Source organism: Micromys minutus, assembly GCF_963924665.1.
Source record: "Micromys minutus genome assembly, chromosome: 1".
Classification (NCBI taxonomy): Eukaryota; Metazoa; Chordata; class Mammalia; order Rodentia; family Muridae; genus Micromys; species Micromys minutus.
The window spans coordinates 32,989,781-33,013,733 of NC_137969.1; the positions used below are offsets into that span (position 1 = coordinate 32,989,781).

General features: G+C 46.7%; 1 protein-coding gene across 1 annotated transcript in view; it reads right to left on the reverse strand.

Moving 5' to 3' along the window:
- The window catches only part of TNS3 (tensin 3), a 176,091-nt gene extending 154,172 nt beyond the window's left edge, over positions 1-21,919 (reverse strand). Inside the window, exons 1-2 of the mRNA XM_080940492.1 lie at positions 21,817-21,919; positions 6,949-6,986 (exon numbers count right to left, since the gene is read on the reverse strand). The gene's annotated coding sequence lies outside the window, so the exon portion shown is untranslated. The remainder of the gene's footprint in view (positions 1-6,948; positions 6,987-21,816) is intronic.
- Between the last annotated feature and the right edge of the window lie 2,034 nt (positions 21,920-23,953).

Below are 23,953 nucleotides of genomic sequence, written 5' to 3' on the forward strand. Positions count from 1 at the left end.
TTGGACAACACGGACCACAGCACTATCACCAGATGACGCAAGCTTGCGGACCACCATCAGATGTGCAGCCCGAGTGTTGACTAACGCATCATTACATGGTACACACCTAGAATAATTACCTTTCGGCCTATTGTTGGGGTAAGGAAAGTAATCCTCTACAAACACAGCTTAAACACAGAACCTTGCTAAAGAGCAAACATGTCACCACAAAGTGACATTTACACTGCTAACTATACAAGACAATATGGTCCTTCCTGCCAATCTGGCCACACATCATAGCCGCCTTCAAAGCCCTTGGTTAGCCAGTGCAGGGACTCACACGTGAAATTCTAGCACTTAGAAAATTGAGGTAGGAGAACTGGTATAAATCTGAGGTCAGTCTAGGGTACAGAATGAATTTTATTCCCACCTGAGCTAAGAAATTAACACTGTCACAAAAGAAAACATAAACGAAAACAGCCTTGGTTTCTCCTCAGTAAAGCAATGAAGTCCCTGATTCCATTTAATGGAGCTCCAGAAGTCTACAGTCAATGGTTTTGTTTGGGGCTCAGATTATATGGAGTTTAAAAGCATGTATTTCTACACACAAGGTAAGCATTGGTCGCTTACACAGCAGTTCTCACTTGGATCACTGACTCCAAGGTGAGCTCAGAGCCCAGGGGAAGTTTCCATAGTGGGTAGACCACCCCCCATATCCTGAGCCTCAGAAGAATCCTCCCTCTCAGGAACAAATTTCCCAGCTCCAGACTCTTCACTGAGTTTCCTCACCAAAACATGTCAAAGTTAGCTAGTTGAGGATAGCCTCTCTGGAAAGGGACCACATAGGAAAGACAAAAGTGTCCCTTAAAGAGCAAAGTTCAAAGATGCTATGGCTTTTCCCACTCCGGTGATAATTTGGAGCAAACATGATATGAATGGATAAATGAACTACGGTCATCAGGGCAGTAGAGGTACCATTGGTGTTGAAAGGAGTTGGGTTGTTCAGCCATGAAACACAAAGAAAAGATAGAAAATGTGGGCTGTGAGAAAAAGAATCTGAACAGTTTGCCAGCAGTAGGATTCTGGAAAAGGCAAAACTATAGAGACAGCAACAAGAAGAAAAAATTGTCACCAGAAGCTAGGAGAGGGAAAAGGAGCACATGAGACTTTTAAGGCAGGGTAAATACTCTCTATGATACATGTACTGTACTACACATTTGTCCAAACTCATAGGATGAGAGCCACAGTTTAAATATTAAATGTCTCCCACAGGCTCGCATGTTGTGTTTGGTTCCTCAGATGATGGCTGAGTTGGAAAGGTACCCGAAACATCAGAGCAGCAGTCTTCAACCCATGGAGGTTGCGTGTCAGATATCCTGTGTATCAGATATTCACATTATAACTCCTAACAGTAGCAAACTGACAGTTTTAAAGTAGCAGCAAAAATAATCTTATGGTTGGGGGTCACCACAACAGGAGGAACTGTATTAAAGGGTCACAGCATTAGGAGGGCTGAGAGGCACTGCTAGAGAATGAAGTTCAGCTGGAGGAAGCGGAGCACTGGGAACTTCTGCAGCTCATGCCTAGTTTCTAATCCCGTGTGGGGAAATGGAGGTTTCCTACCCACCGCAAGGCGGATGACAGTACCTCCTTCACATTTTCCCACCATCACAATCTGCCTTACCAAGGTCCAGAGTCAACAGAGCCAAGAACAGTGGGCTGAACCTCTAAAATCACGAATCAAAATAAATGTTTCCTCCTCTAAGCTGTTTGTTTAGTGCTGGGTATTTTTGTCACCGTGATGAGAAAAATTAACACAAAGGGAAACACCCAGCGTGAGTCCAACTGTGGGATGTATTCTGGATGGTAATGATGTGTCAGTGTAGGCCATCAGTTGCAACAGACACTTATGGTGAGAGAGGCTATGCAGAATCAGAGAGAAATCCCTCTACTTTCCCCTTCAGCTCTGCTATGGGTACACAAACACCAAAGAACAACTTCAATGTCTTCAGAAATCAACTCTATAAGGCAGCTGTCAAACTGGCAGCTGAGTGGCTGACCATTTTCACACACACACACACACACACACACACACACACACATCAACTCCTCCTCTCTAAAACTGTCAAGCACAAAGACCTCAGCAAATGCAGACAAGTGTTACCTCGCAGACCAAGTCTCCCAAGTGGTCCTTATGGTGGTAGGCTGGAATTCCCCCAGAAGTCAATGTTGTGTGTGGGTCCAGCTCAGTAGAAATGCTTGTTAAATTGCACATCCTAAAATTCAACTCCTTCCACTGTTAGGACAAATGGTGGAGAGTCCAGAGGCAGAATTCTGAGTAACTGCTGAGCTGGCAGAATGGGCTGCCTCTCAGGGAGGTGTCATCACTTACCTGGTCCTGAAGCTGCCACCTCCAATAACAGCCAAGAACCGAAGACCTCGGTGTCATGTGACACGTAAACAGCCATGCCTACAAGCTCAGCTCTTCAGTGTAACCTGTGGGTAGCATTGGCTGGCATACATTCTTCCTGAGCATACCCGAAAAGCCTGTGTCACCTGAGACGTTACACTGTCTCATGTCACTGACCTGTTGACCTATAATTGCCCACTTCACCTTGAGATACAGAACTTCAGAAATACTAAACCTTAGAAATTATGTTGCACAAGTCACAGAGTACCCAAGTGCCCAGGAAACTAACAAACACATGTTCAGCACAAGAGCTCAGTTCATAGGGGGTTTAGGGTTTTGGCTTCTGCTGTTGTTTTAATAAAAAGATTCTTAGTTGACTTGGGGATTTCTGCTTTGTTTTTTTACTAGTGAAATCCGCTCATTTTTTTCTAGGAAAACAGCTAGCACCATATGGAAAAAGTCCACCACTTCTACTCCTTGTATAGGGAGCTAGGTATGGACACTCCTAGCCTCAGTGATGACGCCCAAAAAAGTACCACCAACTTCACTCTTTCCCAAATGCTCATGGTGTAGTCATCCTACCACAGTGGACATCACCGGGACCATGTTCCTATCACAGTAGGACTGTCTGGTGCTCTAGCAACTGAGGGAGGGTAAGTCTGGACACAGGACAACAAGACTGGACAGGGACATCAAGAACCAAGGGTTTAACACACAGCGGAGCTAGAAATCCCACTGAGTTCCTTGTGTACATCAGAACATTATCTGGTTCTCACAGAAATACACACCTGAGTCTACCTAGGTCTCCATGTACTGCTTAAGGGCAGCAGGAAGAAGAGAACATGTGGCCCTTGCTGTGGTCTTGGTAGTGGACTGTGGATCTTGGATGTGTCATAGGTAAAACAGAGCTTGAATCCCAGCCAGTAAGGGTGTGGATGGGCCCTGGGGCTAATAGTATCATGGAGCCCTGGTGCTAGAGACTGGTCCTTCTTGGGTTAAAGCAGATGCTGAATGCCAGGGCTGGATAGCTGCCCAGTGCTATCTTAGGTGTGTATTTCAGCTCAGCTAACTCATGTTCAGTCTCCATGGGGGACCTGTAATGATCCAGGATCCTAAAGTGTGCCTCAAGGCATGCGCAGATGTCAAAGCAGCCAATGTCCATGGCAACCACAGGCAGCAAAGACAAGATTGGTTCTTGTGCACTTCACAGAGACAGTCCCCAGCCCCCTTCTTCTTTTTATCTGATTTCCTAAAACTTCTGTATTTCTCCTTCCTTTTTTCCTACATGCAAATGAGTCAATGACAGGGGACAAAAAAAAAAAAAAAAAAAAAAAAACAAGTCACAAGGCCCAAGCAGCTCAGGAACTGAAATGAGTCAGCTCAGCACCCAGGGAGCAGAACAGTGGGACCCCAAACTCTCCAGAAGATTCACGAAGCATACTTGACTTCCCTAAGGCTTACGCGGTGTTATCTCAAGCAGTATCTAAGAGGAGGCCATTGCTTTATGTAATTTAAGTGCAACTGTCCCATGCACCAAAAAAACCTGAGGCTCAGACCTACTTGAGGAAATGCTGGGAAGTGTTGCTTGGCAGACCTAGGCTCCCAAGTGGTCCTCCTGGTGGTAGGCTGGAATTTCCCTGAAGTAGTTCACAGTAGGGTTGCCTCCTACTCAAAGGCTTCAATGACAGGAATTTATGGTTCAGGATTCTAAAGACTGGGTGCTGAGATGGAAAAAGTACTTAGGGCTTTAGTGTAGGTATGGACATGCTTTCTAAAACCCCAACAAAGCCTCTCTGCATCACTATTTGTTGGAAGGGAAGAAAACTCTCCAGAGAATCTTCTGTAAGGGTTTTATGCCCACTGTTCACAAGGCACTACCCAACAATATCGAATAAACTCCCAGAGGTTCAGCCCCTAGGGCCATCACAAACAGAATTACATTCAGAACACAGCAGGTAGACTGGCCTGCTATCAGCCCAAAGACCAAGAAAAGATCAAAGGCCACATCTCTCCTCCCACCCCATATCTGCCCACTGAGCCTCAAGGCCTGGCCTGAGGGACATAGTGTTCAGTAACTTAGGAAGGCAGTAACCTCATCCACCACCATACTGGGGCTTCTAAGTCTCCTTGCTTGTGCCTCAGTCTCCCTACAGAACCATCTCTCCATGTCCTTGCACTAAACAGACACCTAAGATTGGTGACTTTAACCAAACAAATAGAACAATGATCGTATCAGTCAAATTCATCACACCCCTCATCCAGTCTTCAGGGGCCACGCCCAATGCTTACCCTCACTGGACCACCAATGAGAAGAAGACATGAGACACAGACAGATGAGGCAGACAGGAGACCCAAGTCCACACCTTAACCAAAGCTTTCCAATTCTCCCAAGCTGCATTCAGGAGGCTGCACAGTAACACACACACACACACACACACACACACAGAGAGAGAGAGAGAGAGAGAGAGAGAGAGAGAGAGAGAGAGAGAGAGAGTAGTATAGACTCAAAGCCCAAGTGAGATCTTTGAAACACAATAAGCAAGGACCCAGAACTCACAGAAGTTATACTCGAGAAACCACGTTCCAGTCCCGGAAAGAAGTGCTTTCCAATCAATGAGCTCTGATGGGGCTTATGTCTTTGGAATGAAAAGGTGCTTTGTTATTGCTGGTGCATTCTGCCATGCTATTCAAAAACCACATTAAAATGTAAAAAGTTAAAATAAATAGATAGACAGACAGACAGGCGGGTGGGTGGGTAGATAGGTGGGTAGATAGATGGATAGGTACATAAAAGAATGTGGGTACATTCCCCGATCCTCGCAGAATCTGATAGGAGGAAAAGCCTTTTCATCTCTCAGCAAATTGCCAACTGCTGCATTTAGCAATGCCATACCAGCTATACTTAAGGCGATCCTTTGAACTAAGGAGTCCTAAGCAGGCAGAAATGGAAGGAATGACGCAGGTTCATTTCTTCAGCTCAGGTCAAAGGTGATGGAGTGGGTGACAAGACACACTATGAGGACAAGGGCCACCACAAAAGACACGCCACTGTGAAAGGCACATGGAAGTTCTTGGATGGGGATGGAAGCTCTACATTCCCAAAACCAGTGAGATGTCCCCTGCTCAGCACAGCATCCCCAATTCCAGGTTCCTCTGGAGGTGAGCAGGACACAGAAGGTGAAGATAAACTAGAGACCTCCAAGGGTGTGTGTAGACAAAGAACAGTGGCCCCAGGTGGGAAAGGACCTTCTCAGAGCCGAGCTGGCTGGGAAGGAAAAGTAGAGTTGCCACCCCAATAAGCTCAGAAAAAAAGCTTCTGGGTGACCTTAAGAAAGAGCCAGAGGGTGAAGAGGAGAGAGGGATGCTGATTTTAAACTGAATAAGGCTTTGGAGCAGTGCTGAGCAATCCTCTCTGCTCTTGGCAGGTTCTAAAGCTGTCCAGAAAAGCACTAAAAAGGAAAAGTCATTTATCTCTGGGAGTGGGGAAACAAGGCTAAAACCATTTGTTTTCCATCTGTGTGGGTGATTGTGTATATGTGAATATGTGTGCCTGTGTGTGCTGGGGTACATAGACAACTGTGAGCACACATGCAAATATATAAGAACAAAATGAGTGTATTCGTGTGTACATGTGTATGTTTGTATGTATAACTAGTGTATGTGGTTTTGAGGAAATCTTCCCTTTCTAGTCCAACATGGAAAATATACATGTGAAGCCATGAAGTTCATGGTATCCTGACATGTTCCAGCACAATCCCCAGTTTAGAGACTGAAGACAGCCTGACCCACAATCTCTACAGCATCAGCAGAATCCCATCTCCCTAGTTCAACAGCCAGAGGGACATCTCACCAAGACCCTCGACAGCTTGACCGTCAGAAAGGTTTTGAAAGACTCTAGTCACACTGAAGACCAATCTCAAAGCTAGGAAATCCAGAGCTGCGCATACGGAGAAGGAAAACCACTGTCAGCTACATCTTCGCCATCTGTGTTTCTAAAGCCCCTCACTTTCCTGCTCACCACAGGCAAAGAATCCAGTCCACAGCCATTAGGGGACTACCCCACCCACAGATCACTCTGGGAGCACTCACAGTAGACCTAATGATCCAGCCCTACTCCCGGTTGCCCAGATTTTCCCCAACCACAGTAAACAACTAACCACTGTCTAAGGGAGCCAGCACACTCCTCTAGGCTGAGCATAGACCCTGACTCTGCTCCTATGCCTTTGTCCCGAGAACAGATGCCAACACTCGGAGAGAGTAGGGCTCACTCCTCACTGAAAAGAAACTGTTGGCAGGACCAGGAAAGGATGACTGGGGTCTTATCTGAAATCAAATCCTTCAGAATGATTTTCTGTAATTAAAAAACATGAAGTCCAAAGCTTTGTCGGTTTCATCTTGAGATGAAGGTTAAATTCTGCACTTGATGGTGGTATCCACTAGTCTCTGCTCGCAGGGCCTCCTTTCGGAGGCTTCAGTCCAGAGGGTTCCCCTCCCCCTCTGCCTATCAGTCAGCAAAAGCCAGCTCAAAGAAGTCCCATGGGAAGCGGCAGAATTCTTACCTGGGCTTCACATTTCTTGTGGCAGGAATACTTGCAGGCTGGAAGAAAGAGGAAGGATGTCTGTTAGTCAAACCATCTCGGGTGACACCTGCCAGGTCTCCGTCCTTGAGAAAGGAAGGCTCTGGGAGCTTTCTCCCTGACAAGAAGTTGCTGTGCACAGAGAATGGAAACTGAGACAAAAGTGACACCTAAGAACCGAGGTATAGCTGGGTGGGTGCGTGCGCATGCGTTCAGCATGTGTCAGAACTTGGATTCAATTCCTAGGAGAGGTGGGGAAGAGGAGGAGGAGAAACCCAATTATAACAACAAAAGCTCAGACAACCCAGATAGAAATATATCAGGAGTGGAGTCTCATAAGTAGACTGGTATTTTGAAAAGGCTCGGTCAGTCAAGTTGGAAAGCTTAAGAAGAAAGGCAGGACCTTGGGAACAAAAAGTCCTTCACACATGCCTAGAAGTTACAACTGGTCCCTGGGGAAAGAAGAGAAGGAGGAAGAGAAGGAACAAAGCCCCTAGCATTTGATCAGAGCCCTCCCAGGGGCGGGAAATTCACGAGTTCATTTGGTCTCTGCAGGTTTCCACTTCCGGGAGACCCAAGCAGACACTGTCAGAATAAATTCATGTCTAAATTCCTACAGAAGAGTCCTTCAGCGGAGGCCATTATGCGAGCAGAGCGGATCCTGTGTCATGGGAGGCCCTGACAATGCAGACAGGGTGCTGGAACCAATGTGGATTTCACAGGCCCTCCCCTCTGGCCCGGAGGCAGGCCGCAGCTGGGCCTCAAGGAATAAAAGGCTAGTAGCAGCAGCATGGCACAGCTCAGCGACAAGGCCATTCGCCTCAGAGAGGGCAGCATGAGGACAGTGGGACATGAAGAAACTGCACACGTCGAGCCGCCACAACCACCCTGGGAATGCCACAGAGGCTCAATGCCTTTCCCAAGGAACCTGCCTGAGACTTCCTGTGCGCCCCTCCAGCCGGGCTCCCCAAGACACCTGTCTTGAGACTTCCTGTCTGAGCTTTACCCCTTCAGCAGGGCTCCCCAAGGCAAATTCTAGGACCTCTCTGGACCTCTGTTCCCACTCACAGAACTATCAATGTCAAATGGAATCCTTCATGGGCCCCTGCTTCCAAACTACAAAGTGATGGCCTGAGCTAAGTGTGCAGAGCCCAGACAACAAGGCCTCAGATGCCATAGACAGGGGACCAAATCTCAGCTTGGTGCTTAGAGCACAGGAACTCAGCAAAGTTTCCACTCTGTTGGGCCATCTACCTTCTGGACAATACTTAACCAAAAAGGTTCACAGAGGGTGAAGCATGGCTGAGAGATAAATCTGCCCAGGACCTAGGAATTTGTGAACCCCGGGAGTTAACAACCTACTTCGGTTTTTAACTGTGTGTGATCTAGTTTCCAATTATCTGTCCAAGCTTTTGAGATTTGCTAGAATACATGTCACAAATAATTATTCTTCATCGTCTAATCACCACAACACATAAAGGTGACCAGGGATTTCAAAATCAAGGAAGATTTTTCTCTTGATAAGAACAGAGCTTCCGTGAAAGTTAAGAAACCCAGACAAGGAGCTGAAAAGATGGCTCAGTGGTTCGGAGCTGCTCTTCAAATGGACCAGGGTTCAAGCCCCACCTCAAACTGTCTAGTTCCAGGGGATCTGGTGCCATCACACAGACATATAAGACATATAGGCTAAACACCAATGCATATAAAAATAAATAAGTCTTAAGAAAATAAAAAAATAAATAAATAAAAGACAGGAGGCCAGCCCAAGGAGAAGAAAGCAGAAACAGCAGAAAACACTAAACTAGGAGGGGAAAGCACACCCCAGAAGCAGCAGATGCCTTTGTGCTGACCTTAGTAATTCTAACTCCATGTACAATGAATCACTACTGTCTGCATGTTAGAGGGGATACTGTGTGGCTTCTGGGGGCCAAGAATAAGATGGCTTCGGGCACTCTACAGGGCCACTTCAGCAACCCTGCAGAGCTGCCAATTTGGAAAGAAACGGAAGTCACCGGCCAACGCGCAGCGCAGTCTGCCAACTCCGTGGACGTGATATCTCAGTGACAGCAGACTCCAACCTCAGCCAGGCCTTCAGATGACAGATAGCCTCTGAGGAGACGCTGAGTGGGAACTGCTTGGCCCCCTAAACCTCACATTCCCAATCCAAGAAGCAGGGAAAAGGAGCAGAACACTTACTGTGTTTCCAAGACACTAACAGCATGCTCACAGCACAGTGAAACCCAGCTGTCTCTGCCCCTGGTTCTGCTGTCACATGCTTGCTGCCTATGACTACCATAGAAAATGATTCAGTGTCCCATCATCTACAGGGAAAGCTCAGCCTCCTGAGGATCAACACCAGGTCCCCAGCGGACCCACGCTGACAGCTCCCTATCCGAACCCTGCCCTCCCCAGCCTGGTTCCGCTCTGATTATCCTATGCTTGCCTCTGAAGCCCACCCTTGGTGCCTCTGACTCCAAAGCTTGTCATGTCAGGATCGTGTTAACACCCATTTCTCGGGACAGGCTGCAAGCTGGAGGTGTCTTTGCAGTACACCATCAGATTCTGCCTCGGAGGGCAACACTATTAGGAGCCCACAGTAGGGACCTCACTATTGTACCTCTAGCACGGATTGCACGGTTATTCCTAAAACTCATCACTTTCTCTCTTTTTGCTCCTTTTACCAAGGGGAGGTCAGAGTCTGTGGATGGAACCTGAGGACTCATTCATACATCAACTGTGAACTAGACATGACCTTGTGGCTGGGGCAAACCAATGGCCAGCAGGATGGCACACAGCAAGGAGCTTGCACCTAATAGCCTTCAGCTTTTTATAAGCACCAGCAAGTGGGAAGCCTCTCGCCCCAAACACTAGAGCTCCTCACCAACAAACATACAGGCTCCCAAAGGAAAAATGTCCTCAGTGGTTTTTCCCTTCTTGGCCGATCCCACGCACCTGCCTAGAAGCTACCATACTTTTATCTAAATTTATTTGATCTAAATAATTTTTTAATCACAATTTTTATTCTCTGACAGTTTTGCACATTGATTTCATGCACCCCAATTACTCTCCGGACTTTCATAAATGCTTCACAGCTGTCTATCAAGCAGGTGGTCCGGATCTACTATGAGTAAATGGATAGGGTTGTAGAGATGGCTCTGTGGTTAAGAGCACTGGTGATCTTCCAGAAGACCCGGTTCAATTCCCAGCACCCACATGGTGGCTCACAGCTGCTTGTAACTCCAGGTCCAGTTCTGACCTGTTCTTGACCTCCATATGCATGAGACACACTAAGTCTTAAATTAGTTGATCACTTCAAATTTTTTTTAAAAGACAGAAGAAAAGGGAAAAACTCTGTTGCTGTTGTTCTTGGGACAAAGCCTCACTTTGTAGCTCAGCCTAGCCCAAACTTATGGCAAACCTCCTGCCTCAGCCTCTCAAGTGCTGAGATTACAGATGTTTAAGTCACCAGCTCTTGCTTCATTTGCCAAAGGGAAAAAAAAATCACCTGGTGTCCCCTCAGACTGAGATTCTGCCTCTCAGGCCATTATTGGTGCATTAAAATCCATATGGTATAAATTTATACTTTATCAATACACTCACTGCAAATCTGCCAGGACTTTATCACCATCACTTAAGGGCAAGAATCCTGCTCATCCTAAAAGGTAAGTAAGTATAGGCAGGGTGCACCTTCTCCAAAATTCTTAAGACCAGGAGGTTTCAGATTTGGGAACACTTTCACAGACTTTGCTGGCTTACTATTTGCTTCCAACAGTCCAAAGTTTGAAGTGCTCCAAAATCCGAGCTATCCTGCACATCCAAATTTTAGATTTGGAAACATCTTGGTTTGCAGATTCTCTTATCAGCCTGTACATTTTTCTCATTCAAAGAGGAGGAGGAGGGGGAGAGGGGGAGGGGGAGGGAGAGGGGGAGGAAGAAGAAAACAAGATGTTCCTCATCCACTTCTGCCCCTCTGAGCAAGTTCTGACCAACTTCTTTCTGCTGAAATCACTCTGTATCCCCCAGACTAAAGGGCAAAGTCTCTTAACACTCTGGACTCAGCTTCTTCCTGTTAAAAAAATGGCAAGAAAGAGGACACAGCAGCATCTGCTGATGCTACCATCAGCTGCTCAGAGTTCCAGTACGTGCCATTTAACAGAACAGCTTCCTTCCTCCCTGCCCATGACCTTCCTCTCAACACCAGGCTCATGGGACTCAGGGGTATACTTTCAAGTCTCCCAGTTCTCACTCACCACAAAATCCCCAGAGGTCCTTGGACCCATGGTGCCCTGAGCTCTCGATGTGTAGCAGCTGGGTGCTTTCTCGTCTGTCCAGCTGGCCTCAGGTCTGCCTACTACACCCATGGCCATTCAGTATCCCCAGAACTGGGACCATCCACGCACATGTTCTGAGATGCTTCGGAAACCTGCCTACTCCTGTGCTGGCCAGTGTGTCCTGCCTGTTGAACCCTCACAGGCTGAGGTCTGGTCTGTTGCTATGTGTTATGTTATACTCTGTAACCCAAGGTCTAGTTGCATCAAGACTAAAAAATTCTCACATACTACCTTTTGTGGTGTAAACCTCGCTCCTTGATTTAAAACTACTGGTTGTATAAAGTGCCTACAGCCAGTAGCTAGGCAGAAGAGAGGTGGGTGGGGCTTCGTCCCCCCCCCCCCCCCCCCGGCTCTGGGAAAGGAGGAGGAAAGGAAGAGAAAGAAGAACCACAGGGTAGGTGGATTGTGAGCACTTGGCCGTGAGGGCTGGCCTGTTGGAGTAAGAGTGGCCCAGGTAGAACACGGCAAAAGATATCTCAGGGTTACTGACAGGGAAGCAGACAAACTAGAGGGTTGATATCTATCCAGCTCTAATGCTTTAAGGCTTATTATACATATAAAAGTCTTGTGTCTTTTTTTATGGGAACTAAGTGATCAAAAGTGGGGTAGAAACCTCCAAATAATATTTACCACAACCCTCCCCTCCCAATTCCTCCTTGCTGGCAGAATCATATTAAGTCTAGCTTCCCCCCTCACTTTATCCTTGTGTGAGGCACTGAAAGGTCAACCTTAGACAGAGTTAGATCTGACCTGGGCTAGGCTGGTAGCTGTCAGGGGGATCTATAGATCTCCAGGTCAAGACTTCATAATGGGTTGATGAGGCCAAAATATTTTTCACTCTTCTCCTTTCTTTTGAGGTAATACAGTGGAAACACTGCTGCAGGTATTTAGGGATCAAGACTAAATTATACTAGTTACCACTCTATTTTATTCTAGTAGACACTTGAGGTAAAAAGCCAACTTCACTGAAGAAGACCCTAATGAGGGCTGGCGAGACAGATCAGCAGTTAAGAGAGCTGGTTTTTCTTAACTGCTGTGGGAACAGGACCATATGTGAATGGGACCATGTGAGGATGGAACCAGCTAGCAACAGGACGGGTGCAGCTGTGAGTTATCAGCTAAACTAGCCACTTACTCAGTATTACCATTTTTATTTGAACAAACCTTGGCAAGCAAAATATGATTATTCAGAAAGGGCTGCCTGCCAGTTTCTCAACATTAATCAAAATGAACCTGTCACACCAATGTCAAAACTTCAGATTTCAAGTGGAAATTCTCGCTTTAGAGGATCTACAACCAAAGCCAGGAGCTCCACAACAAGATAAAATCAACAGATACTACTAACAAGTACAGATGTTTCTTTGGAATTTTAAAACAGATGCCTCAAGACTAGGAAGTCTGTAAGTTAACGGACCAGGACCAGGAACAGACCAGGGCACTGTGACCATGCAGATTCAAAAGATCCACCCAATACACAAGAGCAGCCAAAGAGATCCTGTTTCAGACTCCACAGAGACTAATCTTTAAAAAAATTTTTTTTGAGTTTTGATATAAAATCCAAGAGTCCAGGGCAATCTGAAAGGCTGTCTGTCAGCAAGCTTACCCTCCGTGTACTGGCACAGGGCTGCATTCCTGCTCTGCCTGGTGCTCTTTGTTCCTTGTGAATGAGAGTTTTGAGGAAAGTCGTTTTTCACTAAAAATATTTATATTACCTTGTGTTACTGTCCCTTTTAAGCGGTTTATTTTGGGTATCATCAGCTTCCATTTCTACCATATTAGATGGTGATTAGGACTGGCCATATTTACAGGGATCTTTATAGTCTTCTAAGTGACCTGAAACCCAGGGTGACAGTAAACGCATTTTGGCTTACATGAACAATGACAACCTAATGTGACAATCACATTCACTTTGTTGACTGAGGCTTTTAGAGTAGGGAAGAGATCCACTTCTGATATAGAGAAAGGCAAATGAACCAACCTACCCAGTTCTATCAAGTCCCCTACTCTCACGCAAAAGACACACAAGGAAAGGGCTCCTTTTTGGTTGCTACCTACTGAGAATGAAGCTAGATTCTATCAAGAGAAAGCTAATAAAGTCAGCACAGTGGGAACCCAGGCACATTCCTGTGCTCTAGGCCATCAGCCCCTGTACCTCCGGGTCTAGGAGAAAACTCACGCCACATTGGCTAACTGGGCCCTGGATGTCTGGCTGCCATGAATAGTACCTTCTTTACACACCTTGTCCCACTGGCTCCCTTGGTAACCACATGTCCTCATGTTCTTGTTCTATTTTACAAATAGAAAATAGAAGCATCAGTCAGACATGGTGGCCTATGCTCTTAATCTTAGCACCCAGGAGATTTGAGGCAGGAGAATCACATACTTGAATCCATCTGGCTCTACCAAGTGAGTTCAAGGCCAGCACATATTCTCAGGTAAGAGTGTTTTAAAAGTACAGTTAGCAAGTGGGCAAAGGCTCTTATGTTCCTGGCTCGATGACTGGGATCCAGGTCACTAAATCAATAATGCAAACATCTATCAGAAACTGTACCAAATGAGGAGCTGCTGTCCCCCACCTCAAGAAGGACCTTGTCACTATCTGCTGCCACCAACTCTCCTATGTACTAAACCTTTTTGATATGAAAAGAAGAATTACCTGAACTATAAGAAAAAGATGGATGGATGGATGGATAGATAGATAGATAGACAGATAGATAGATAGATAGATAGACAGACAGACAGACAGACAGATAGGGGGCAGGCAGGCTGGCAGACCTACATGTTAAAAAAATGAGGTAGTTATTTTAAAATTATACTTGCTAAAGATCTAACATGTAGCCAACACTAGAAGACAAAAAGCTCTTTGTATAATATGAAACAAACATAAGGGACGAATCCATCCCTAAGAAGTTGACACATGAGAGACATCACAGGTTGCCTCAAAGGGTAGAGGATCAAAAATGAGCAAACTCTTTAGTCCATAAAAAAAAGAAAAAAGAAAAAAAACACAACAAGACTAACTACATGAATTTCAGATGTGCCAAAGGAAGAGGCAGAAACGAGCACAAGATGTTGTAGAGTGTATGTCAAAGACTACTCACTGTGAGAGGGTAGGTAGGCACTAGGTAAGTCTACAACCTTGGCAACGTTCGCATGCTGTAAATACCACAAACAGAAGGAGAGGATAAAGCAAGTGAATGAAAATTTGCAATATGTGAAATGAAAAGGTAAGAAACACTGACTTGTTTAGAGGACAAAGCCATTAGAAAGTAGCAAATGTTTTTGCATTCCTAACATAATGAAGTCTGAGAAATCAAAGAAGGGGAAAAGGCCATCTTGTTTTTAAACAAGCAAAAAGAAGTTGAGAGGCCATACACAGAAACGTGGCAGACATTTAAGGCAATAGGTGGAGTTTGCATTAAATAAACAGTTGCTGAAGTGGAATGCTCTGAAGCTTCGTGTGCCAGATGCAGGACCTTCTGCACTGCAGGCTTCTCTCAGAGAACTTCGCTCACTTCCTGCCATGGCTGGCCGCACACTGAGCTCTACAGAAGGGTCAACAGCATACCTCAACTCCCTAGTGACAGGAGGATTTGCAGAGTCAGGTTTAAGAATCCAGACTCCCCAACTGCCATGGTTCGATGCCAGCCATCTGTCTCCACAAGGCTTGACTTTGCTACGCCTTGGCCTTGGGAATCCAGGCTGCAGGCTGACAAGGTTACCAAGAGTCTTTTGTATATAACACTCTACAGATATTACCAAGTTACAAATGAGCCTGCGAGTGAACCACCTTGTGCTTTGCATGTTCTCCAACACCTTCTGCAGGGATGCTGTCTGAGAAGCTGGTCCTTCAGCTGTTCCCAGTGCACCCTGGGAGCAGCACTGTCCAGCAACACTATGGAAATCAGCCATCCCACAGGCTCTAAAGGTGACCAGATCATAGCTGCTATGGAACGAGAACTTGTGTTCCTATCATCCAGGCTACATAAAACATTTAAAAATCAGAATCTGCCTGCAAAATTGACCAACAAGACCCAAATGTCCCTGGCCCACAGAAACCTCACAGCCTAACCACCAAGACCTTTGAGAAACAGCAGGAAGAAGCCCGGGATTTCTTTTTGGAAAATGGGACATTTCAGTCAAAATCAAGAATTGAGAACTAAGTACGGGAGGATCAGGGAAGGCACAGGGCTCTGCACCAAATACATAACAGAGCCAGAAGCTCCCCATGCACCTCTGCTCCCTTGTTCTTCTGAAAGGTTCTGTCATAGCACCATCTCTCAGAATGCAGACAGACTGATGGTGGAGGAGGGGGTGTGCTGAGACAGACAGGGTCATCATGGGAACATTTTAAGGAAGAAAATACAGGAAACTGGAAGTCTGGGCTAGGGTTGTCGGAGGGAGTCACCCTAATTGCTCTGCGGAAAAGTTCAGCGTTACCTACTCCATGTGGATTTGCAAGAAAGGTGCAGATGGATGAGCCAGGCATTTATCTGCCAACTTCACCTAGATTTTCAATCAGTCCACTGTCCCTGTGTTCCTGCTGAGAGACTTCGGGTACCCGCATGACTTGAGTGAAACACAGGAGCTTTCAGCCTGGACAGCAGACAGGCTGAAGAACAGCCAGCGTGTCATCTTCGCAAACTTGGCTCGGAGCCTGTCAGCACCCGGGGTAACCATCCTTTTCTCCATGCCACAGGTACCCTACTGCATTCCTGTCCTGGATGCCTGCCCACCAGACATGAGGCCCTTTAGGGCTTTGGTGATTAACAGCCTATTTTATGTGGCTAATAATGAAACCACCATCTGAATGAAATCTATTTTGGCCCAGTTCCTCTCCGAGGTACAAAGGCCACATCTGGTGATGGCTATCTTAATGGCAATATCCCAAGATGGAGCAGGACAACACGTGGGAGCACATGTGTGTGCATGCACGAAGAGGGTGTGCATGTATGCACATGCATCCCTCTAAAAATAATAAATAAACACCAGTTCTTAATCCATGCTAATGACTCTAAATCCTAATGACCTTTCAGAGGCCCCACTTCTCAATGCCAGGGTCAGACTGTTTCCGCCCTCTTAATATTCACAATGGAGGTTACAGGAGGACAAACCATAGCCAAAGCGTATCCATCAGCACAAGTAGAATAGCATACAAGCATCAACTTGCTTGCCCAATATGTCACACGGGAGAGCTGAAAGAACGGCATGCCTGCTCTGTGCCAGGGACACACTCAGCACCAACGCACCTGGTCCACAAAGCAAAGCCACCCCCTCAGCCTCCTGGGCTTCCTGCTTGGGTGGAAACCGACCAGAATGCTGAAGCTGCTCACTGACTGATCACCCAGACATGAGGAGAGGATCAGGGCAGCGAGGTAGCTTCTGAGAACCTGAGGCCTGAGCAGAAATCCAAAGGATGGGGGAGCTAACCAGGAAGCAAGTCCAGAAAACAGCCATGAGGGAGCACTATCAAAGGGTAGGTAATACATCCGAGTGAGGGATGGATGCACACGGGAGGCCCAGGCTCAAGGCCACTCAGTAACAAGTGCAGTCCTTCTAATGGAAGCTTTATGTCTCTTCCCAGGCCTGCTCCCCAGGAACAGGCTAAAGAGCAGTGGTTCTCAACCTCTGGGTCACAACCCCCGCAGGGGCCATTTATCCATTATCCTGTATTTCTGATATTTACATTACAAATCATAACAGTAGCAAAACTGCAGTTACAAAGTAGCAATGACATAATTTTACGGTTGGGGGTCACCACGCATGAAGAACTGTATTAAAGGGTCACAGCATTAGAAAGGGTGAGAACCACTGACAGAGAGGAAAAGCATCAAAAGGTAGGGAGGCAGTTATCAAAGCCAACCCAGTTTGGACAGCCAAAGGCCACTGCAGGGAAACGGACTTAGGAGGAGCGTGCCAGGTCTGCAGCCTAAGGTAGGCTCTAGGAAGGCTACAACAAGCACCAGGCAGGGCAGGGTATCAGAGTGTAGATAGAGGCTGTTCTGCTCCAACATCTGAGAGTAACAGGTCCAGGTCCCAGGCATCAAGAGATGCAGACCTAGCAACACAGAGATGCCAGATTCTCTACTTTCTCATGAGGGAAGCTGGACCTCTTAGAGGCAGGCTGTGCTATTTCCATTGGGCCCTGTCACAGTTTGAAAGTCCACTGCCTCTGGAAGTGTGATGCCTGCCATGCCCACACCACGCAAGACCTACGACATCCCCCTAACACATTTCCGGTCTGCCAGCCTCTGAGCCGTAACACTTTACACAGCAGTCAGTGCTCTTGACATTGACGACCCAGCTGGCACCGCTGCCTGTGGCGTTTGCAGGGTGCTTCAAATCTGAAAGCCCTGATGAAGGATTCTGGGCTCACACATGCAACCCAGAACGCCAGGCCATTACTTCCTGACACACAACATTGTCCTCAAGAAAGAGGGCAGCATTTGAGAAACAGGATGAAACATCTTCATGCTAAGTAGTACCCGCAGCAACCGAACTTAATAATAATTAGGCAAAAAAAAAAAAAAAAAAAAGAGGTTATGAGAAAGATCAGACCTAAGATTCCTGGAAGATAATTTCAGGGCATTAAAGAAAAGCAGCAATTGCATAATAACAGAATTACTATACTTGTGTGCATAAATATGGTGTCTCAGTCTATTTGGGTTGCTATGAAGAAGGAGGAGGAGGGAAGAGGAGGGGAAGGAGAAAGAGAAGAAGAGAAGGAGAAGAAGGAGGAGGGGGAAAGAGGAGGAGGAGAAAAAGAGGAGGGGAGGGGGAGGAGGGGAAGGAGACAGAGAAGAAAAGGAGGAGGAGGAGGAGGAGGAGGAGGAGGAGGAAGAAGAAGAAGAAGAAGAAGAAGAAGAAGAAGAAGAAGAAGAAGAAGAAGAAGAAGAAGAAGAAGAAGAAGAAGAAGAAGAAGAGAGGAAGAGAGGAAGAAGAAGAAAGACCACCACGGCCTGGATAGATGAGCTACAACAGCAAATCTATGTCTCAGTTCTGGTCCTAGAACAAAGCAGTGTGAGGAGGGCCCCCTCTCACACACAGCACAGTGCTTTCTGCTCTGTCATCCATGGTAGAGAGGTGGGGCATCTATGAGGCAGTACAGCACTATGAGAGGTAGGGAGGGTCTACTTGTGACATCTCATAGCCCATCGGAAAATTCAAAATAATAATAATAATAACAAAGGAAAGTTGAATAATGCCAGCGTGCTCTGGGCCACAGAGCCATTATGCAGACCTTCACTCTGGTGAAGGCAGCAGGCCTCTCTGGGACCTGAGAAACAGATGTTTATCTGGAGGTGACAGGCCCCATCAAATCTTTCTTAACCAGTGAATGACAGAGGAGCCGGCTGAGCACATCCTCCGCACTAAGCACCATCTAGGCCCCTTTTCTCTTTCCAGCACCTCCCAGGCATGCCCTGCCTCAGATTACAGGAACAGTAGGACAGGTGCAGCTCTACCAAGCACCAGAGCCAGAGTGATGATCTCTTGTGAACCTGCTGTGTGTACAGACATACACAGATATGTGCACACACATCCATCAGAACAATGGGCACATTCGCACACCGAGCAAAGAATCCTATCTGCAACCGGTCATAAGTACAAACACAGCTACATATGTAGTGCCTGCCTAATCACATGTGAACACACAAGCACATGCAGTCAGATGCACACAACCACATGCCATTTTGACATGTCCACTGGGGTCCCTCTGTCACCAACAGAGCTCACAGAAGCTACAGGATCAGCCTGGAGTTTTCACTTTACAGAGGGTAACCAAGCTGAGAAAATGGCAGGGCCAACTCAAGGAGCATTGCCCAGAGCAAGAGGACGATGGCTCCCAGCCAACCAGCATACACTGGCTGTAAGCTAGAGTCCTGATGCTGCTTAGGGATTCTCACTGCTCTTGCTCGTAGATTCTCCTTATGTAAAAATAGCAAAAGCTACATGAGGTGTTAAGGGCAGCACATTAAGGTGGAAAGAAGGCTGTGTGGGCTGGTTCCTCAATAAACTCAGCCTTTGCTATGTGTCTGTGTATGTGTGTGTGTGTGTGTGTGTGTGTGTGTGTGTGTGTGTGTGTGTGACTTCCTGGGGGACAATGAGCATGGCGTATGCCAGTCACTGCTGTAGGTGTTGGCAAGCAAACCCTTTCATCTAAAGGCCCCTCCCACCAGATAGAGCTCTATGAATGGTCTGTGCTCGCAGACAGGAAAGGGACACTTGTGAGTTTCAGACCCATGGGAGCACCATCAAAGCACTCTCCAGAAAGGACTTTTAGGAGAAGTAACCGACAGGAGTGTTGCTGGCTGCAGGTCTGAAACCCCTTTCCAGCTCTCTGGTGCAATCACTCCGTGGGTCCCAGTTCTAGGTGGGGAAGGAATCTTCGCTGAGGCTGCAACTCAGAGGGATGCCCAGCTCAGGACGGACTCAGATGAAATACTGTATTACTCTGTCTCCACCCCGCAGGTAACTGGCCAGAGCTGACTCAGGAGACAACACAGCCGGGAGCCTCAAGCCCGCGTGACCTTGATGACCTTCTCCCTTATTTTCAGACTTGAGGGGCGGTATTAGTGATCTGGTTATTTTTTAATTAACTCCTATTTATTGGTATTGTTATAGGAGAGTTGAAATGTGCCATGGGGGCATGTGTGGAGCTCTGAGGACAACAAACACTGTGACTTTCAAAAGTTCCAGGAACCAAATTCAGAGCCTTGGGCTGACACGGTGTCTTACTCACAGACAACTTCTGCCAGCAAGTGTTTCCATGAGAACAGGGTGTGCGATACAAATAAATTGGGGGGCTTTCTATACATGCTATGTTCCTGGGCGTACGGGGGCCTCTACCAACTCCAGGGGACAGGCTGTTGTGAAGAGTGGGCGCGTCAGAATGCCCTGTGCTCATGTGCATCTGACTGCATGTGTTTGTGTGTTCACTTGTGAATGGGCAGTACACATGTTGCCACAGACACTGTAGAGCAAGCTTGGAGAGGTAGACGGCACACTGAGAACAACCCCCGCCCCCTGGTCTGCAAACAGAAAGGGCCATTACTAGGGCTGATGTGACCCTCCTGTATGGACGAGAAAGGCCTGACGCTGTGACACAGCCCTTGTGAGGGCTGGGTTACTGTGCAGGGCAGTTGTGTTTGCAAACAGGCCAGACAGTCCAGAAGCACTCAGTGGCACAGACCTTGGCTGGGAACAGCCTCTAGAACCTGTTCTCTACCCAGAGGAAACCAACAACTGCCCCATATTGACAGCAATCTCAATCTCTGAAACTATTAATGACACTCCGTTATGTCTGCAGACAAGAACCTAGCGTAACTGTCTGCTGAGAGGCTCCATCAGAAGCCAATGAAAAGAGATGCAGAGATGTACAGCCAAACATTAGATGGAGCTCAGGGAATCTTATAGAAGAACTGGGGGAGGGGGGATGAAGGCCCCAAAGAGGACAGGGATTCCACAGGAAGACCACAGTGTCAACTAACCTGGACCCTTGGGGGCTAAACCACCAACCAAAGAGCAAGCAAGGGCTGGACCTAGACCCCTGCACATACGGAGCAGATGTGTAGGTTGGTCTTTACTCGGGTCCTCCAACAACTAGAGCAGGTTTGTCCCTTAACCTGCCTGCCTATGGATCCTGTTTCCCTAACTGGGCTCTTGTCTAGCCTCCATGAAAAAAGATGCACCAAGTCCTGCAGTGACTTGATTTGTAGTGTGGGTGGGTGCTACCTAGAGGGAGTTCCCCTATTCAAAAAAAGAGGGGAGGGAGGAACTGGGGGGAAATCTACCTGATGGGGGGTACTAGGAGGAGACAAGGGGGCAAATATTGGGATATAAAGTAAATAAATACATCTTTTTTTTTTTTTTATAAAGCCAAGCTGATGGCTTGGCTTAGAGACAAGATCAATGCTTTTCACAAAGAGGCTGAGAGATGCCAGCATCAAGTAGGCCCTAACCTAGGAGCTGGAGAGGTGGCTTTTCAGGTAGGAGCACAGGCTGCTACTCTCCCAAAGGACCTGGGTTCAATTCCCAGCACCCACAACGATCTGTAACTCCAGTTCTAGAAGCTCTGACACCCACACATGGACAGAGATGCAGGCAAATCATTGATGCACAATAAATAAATAAATAAGTAAATAAATAAGTAAATAAATAAATAAATAAATAAGAAAGAGCCGTAACGCAAGAACAGGCACTTCATTTGTAGACTGCGGGAGATCTCAAAAGTGAAAGTGTAGGCTGTGAAAGAAAAAAAAAAAAAAACTGACAGGTAGCACAAAGTGCCCACAGCAATCCACTCTCCCGTGGCAATAGCTCTGCTCTTTCTAGAAAATCTTTCTTAGGAACCTATATCTGCATAAACATGGGAGGCCTGACCAGGTGGCTTGGGGTGGGGGTTGGGGGTGTGAATGGAGCTGGGGAAATTCCATGACTTAACTTCTGGAAACTCCCAGAGGAACCACTGTCTTGTTTAGCTTGGGTCTAACGGGTGAGAGGTTTAAGGGCATGAACTTACCTCGGCAAGCAATCCCTTGACCGTCAATGGTCTGTCTGCACACTCCACAGACTCTGGGCTTTTTAAAGTCCTTTTTCTTAAAGCTGTGGGGACACGTGGTAAATTCCTCCGACTGAAAGAATAAAAGGAAGAAACAGTCAGAGCTTTGGCTCTCCAATCTTTATTTTTTTTCTTAAGTTCTTTCTCAGGAGATAATAAATCTAGTGAGCCTTTTGACGCAGCTGAAAGAGGAGCTTTACCAAGCAAACTCCAGTTCCCAGAAGAGAGCCAGGGGGGTGGCCTTCTGGAATCCAGAGGGCAGCTCACCCTCTCCCTGTATGCGCATCTCCCCCAGGGTGCTTTAGAGCTGAGACACTGGGCAACTACATGCAGGTGATGATACACTGCTTGCAGCCAGCAGGCTTACATCATCCACTGCAGCAACAAAGTGACCATACACCCTTCCAGACTCTCAAGGCTTTTTCTTCTAGAATAAAGGATTATCAAAGAGCAGACAAGTTAAAACCCAATGCACTATGTGGTTTCCCCCTCAAAGATATCTCTAAATAACCACTGAGGTTCTGAATTTTCAGGCCAGTGGGCTAGGTGCTTGTTCTGCAGAAGAGAAGGCCCTAAGATGAGCCTGGGACACACACAACACACACACACACACAGCACACGCTTCTTCCTTAACCTTGAGGATAAGCATTAGGATGAGGAGATTAACTCATCCACCAAGTTAAGTTCCTCTTTGCAGAGTCTGAGCTCAGAGCCTCTATGTGAGGCTCTTAAAGTGTTCACTGTTCTAAAAACAGCCTGTTTGCTTTGGACAGTACATGCATGATCAGTTACCAATAACCATGTGGATATTAGTCAAAACACACACACACACACACACAGAGAGAGAGAGAGAGAGAGAGAGAGAGAAGGAGAGAGAGAGAGAAAGCTACTGCACACTCACTAGGACCATTTAAAATTACAGAGAAAGTGAAATGTATCGTTTATCTTTTGTTCTCAGTAACAACTACCTTGGGGGAAAAATTTGATAATTTCTTACAAACTTTAAAAAGTATGACAAAGTAATTGAAACTCTGTCATGGCTGCAGACAGTGCTTTACTCTCTGCAGAGCCCCCAGCTCCCAAAAAGTGTGGCCAATATACTATATTTTCTAACAATTAAAAAACCGTCCCAAAGCCGTCCCAAAGCCGGGCAGTGTGGTGGTGGCACACACCCTTGATCCCAGCACTCCAGAGGCAAGGGCAGGTGGATTTCTATGAGTTCGCGGCCAGCCTGGTCTACAGAGAGAGTTCCGGGACAGCCAGGGCCACACAGAGAAACAGTGCCTCAAAAAACCAAACCAAACGAAAACAACAATAGCAACAAAACACCTGTCCCAACCAAGAAACAACCGAATTATATGTAAGAAGAATGGAGTTTTTTTAAAACTGTTGGGAAAACAGAGGTGCATAGTACCTGTGCTGGCACATAGACAGAGGACAGACATATCCCTGATGCTCACCACCACCCAAACACAACTGAGTCCACAGAAGCAAGAAGAGCCATAGAACGCACTGCAGGGGGTGAGGGTGCACCCTGAAGGAGCTCGGATGAAGGGTGCTTGCTTCACGCTCTGGATGGCAGCTACGGAGGGCACATGGTTCAAGTCATTAAGCTTCAGAGTCGTATATGGGACTGGCAAAAGATCTGCGAGAAAGCTGAGAGGCACAGGTCTGAGTAGACAGTGATCCTGGGGGATGTGCTCTCCTACATTTAAGGACCTCAGGTGATGGGGGAACAGCATGACAGCATTTACAAAAAAGATTTGTTTATTTCATGTATGTGAGTACACTGTTGCCGTCTTCAGTCACACCAAAAGAGGGCATCGGAACCCATTACAGATGGTTGTGAGCCACCATGTGGTTGCTGGGAACAGAACTCAGGACCCCTGGAAGAACAGTCAGTGTTCTTAACCGCTGAGCCATCTCTCCAGCCCCATGATAGCATTTTTATTTACTTAGTTCTGCATCCATCTGCAGGATCTTAACACTGCTGGTACAACGGTATTAGCCAAAGATGAAATGTATCCTCCCACCTAAAATCATGCAAGAAATAAACAAAGCCTTTAAAAAGAAGAAAAGAAAAGAAACAGTGCAACAG